Below are 2,127 nucleotides of genomic sequence, written 5' to 3' on the forward strand. Positions count from 1 at the left end.
ATCCGGCCAGCACTTGGGACATCCTGCCCGCTCTCCTCGTGGTTGCCATGGTTTCAGACAAGAAGTCCGCAGGTGCTTGAATCAGCACCCCTCCCTAGGTGGCACGTCATTTCTCTCTTGCTTTCAAAACTTTTTCCTGGACCTTGGTTTTCAAAAGCTTAATGTACTGTACAGTTGATGAGGTTGGGGAATATACATGAGGTTCAGTGGGGTGGGGTCCGGAGTCGATGACCGAGAAAGAATTCTTGAGATGAGAAAGAATTCTTGAGTCATCTTTGGTGCAAAATGGTGGTTTATTAAAGCAAGGGGACAGGACCCATGGGCAAAAAAAAACTGCTGCCCCAGGGTTGTGAGGAATGGCCCATTATATACCCTCAAGTTGGGAGGGGTTAGGGATAGCGTAAGTCTCTAAGGAATTTTGGAAGCAAGGTTTCCAGGACCTTGAGGGGGCTAGCTGTTGTTGGGAAAGGGTCATTTATTACCGTCTAATAAAACCTGAGTCATGAGACCCTTCAGATGTCTATCGGTGGGTCATATGCTTGGGGGATGATTGCCAATACGTATCTTGGGGGGTTAGAGATAAAGGAAGTTTCCAAAGGAATTTTTATATGTTAAAGTGGACTTACAGGATCTTGGTGGGGGGGGAGGGGGTCAGGCTAGGACTGCCTTTGGCCCTTAGCAAAGTATTAACATCAAGGCAGCTGAGTTCCTACAGGAATGTCACCATGCCTGTTTCAAGGACTTGTCAATGGGCTGTAGTTAGTAAAGACTGTTTCTTTGTCCTTTAGGGCAGCCAGGAGTGCCTGAGGAATGTTGCATACATCCCATGGGGGTGTGTGGGGGGGAGTTGCAGGGTGTCAGTTTCTGCTTTGTCTTCAGCTTGCCTTCTGTTCCCTCATCACAGTGACTATAACATATCATTTTTTTAAAAAAGGCTTAATTGTGACAGGTCTTGTCATGATTCCTTTGAGCTTATCCTTTTTTGCTTTTTGAACATTTGTGTCCTTCCCTAATTTGTTTTGAGTCCTTGTTTCTTCACTTTTCTACCCATTGGCTTCCCTCCTTCTGGGCCTCTGGTGTTGGGTTATTGCCCTGTGCTTCCAGCAGGCTGGTCTCATAATTCTGTTTTCTCTCTGCGGTCAAGACTGAGTGAACCCCACTCATCGTCCTCAAGTCTGCAGACTGTGGAAGCTGTCTCTGCTCTATTATTCACCTATCACCAGGGGTTTATTGTTGTGGTTATTGTGTTTTTCTTTTCTATAATTTTTAGTTGGTTTTTATAGATTTTTTTTTGCTTAGATTTTTCTGGATTTTTTTTATCTGTTTCAATAAAATTTGCAATTGACTTTTGAAGCACTGTGTGTGTGTGTGTTTTATTGACGTAAGTTAAAATACAGCCTTACATTAGTGTCAGGTGTACAGTAGAGTGGTTCAACAGTCTACACGTGACCCAGTGCTCATCACGACAAGCATGCTTTTTCTTTTTTATTAAGTTCTGTTAGTCACCACACAGTGCATCATTAATGATGAGGTTGTGGGCTATCGGTGAGGTTCAGTGGGGTGGTGAGATTTGGTGGGGTGGAGTCTGGAGCCGACAACCAAGGAAGAATTCTTGAGGCATCTTTGGTGCAAAAATGGTGGTTTATTAAAGCACAGGGACAGGACCCGTGGGCAGAAAGAGCTGCTGCACCGGGGTTTGAGGGGTGGCTGACTATATACTCTGGGGCTGGGGAAGGTAAGGAAAAAGGGAGGTTGAGGAAATGCTTTCATATGTTGAAGAAGACTTTCAGGATACCGGAGGCCTTGCCATTGTCAAGTGAGGGTTGTTTTTCCTTCTAACAATGCATTAGCATTGAGATGGTTGGGGGCTTCCTGGAGGAACATGACAGTCTGCCCCTTCAAGTATCTGTCTATGGGCTGCAGGTTGTAAGGACATTTAGTTGTATCTACATTTCCTTCAGGATGCTAGGTTAGTGATAGGAATGCTTTGTTCTTATAGACTGCTAAGACATTTGTAAACTGAGGGAGACTTAAGTCTTGCAGGATTGTGGTCCCTATAGGTTAACTGTTTCTTTGTCCTTTAGGGACGCCAGGAGTGCCTGAGGAATGTCATGTACATCCCATGGG

The sequence above is a fragment of the Ailuropoda melanoleuca genome, unplaced genomic scaffold, assembly GCF_002007445.2.
Source record: "Ailuropoda melanoleuca isolate Jingjing unplaced genomic scaffold, ASM200744v2 unplaced-scaffold3761, whole genome shotgun sequence".
NCBI classification, from domain to species: Eukaryota; Metazoa; Chordata; class Mammalia; order Carnivora; family Ursidae; genus Ailuropoda; species Ailuropoda melanoleuca.